The following is a 639-nucleotide window of genomic DNA, read 5'->3' as shown; positions in this document are numbered from 1 at the left end:
GAATCTCATTGTATTGTTAGTGCAGACAGATTCCCTTCGTAGGTGTTGTGGATTTGGAAAAGGCGTTTTGTAGATACTATAACAATTTTCATGTGATACCTGGAATAAAGTGGGCTCTCAGGTTTGACAGCAAAATGAACAGGCACCGCCTCACGGCAACGTCACGTCAACGTGCATCTGCACTAACCGTCATGTCTCGACACATCACGTCACATCACGACAGTTCGCTTAGACTACTGCAAAACGGCGAACGTGAGGTTATGAATCACCATCCATGATACAAAAAATCAAGAGTACAGTATCGGAATGGAGGAACTAACAACGACAAAGATTATTAATGGCTAAAACCATCTTCATAACACATGTTCTTGATCAGTTTTGTTTTTGAAGTGATGAGAAATGAAACAACATTTGAAAACATCGACATTTATTTGCCAGGGCAATAATATACATACAAACACCTCCATCAATAACTACAGTATAAAAGAATAAATGGAACCCGTTTACCTTACGCGTTGTTACGTAACTAATAACATCATAAACAACTGTATTTTTCTCGATCGCTAAAGCTGACCTTTTCACTTACAACTTTACTTAATGGAAACTGCTTCGTTAACTTTTGTACTTATTTATATACGA

This window comes from Schistocerca piceifrons, chromosome 1 (genome assembly GCF_021461385.2).
Source record: "Schistocerca piceifrons isolate TAMUIC-IGC-003096 chromosome 1, iqSchPice1.1, whole genome shotgun sequence".
Taxonomy (NCBI): Eukaryota; Metazoa; Arthropoda; class Insecta; order Orthoptera; family Acrididae; genus Schistocerca; species Schistocerca piceifrons.
Note: the sequence above shows the minus strand (reverse complement) of the source record.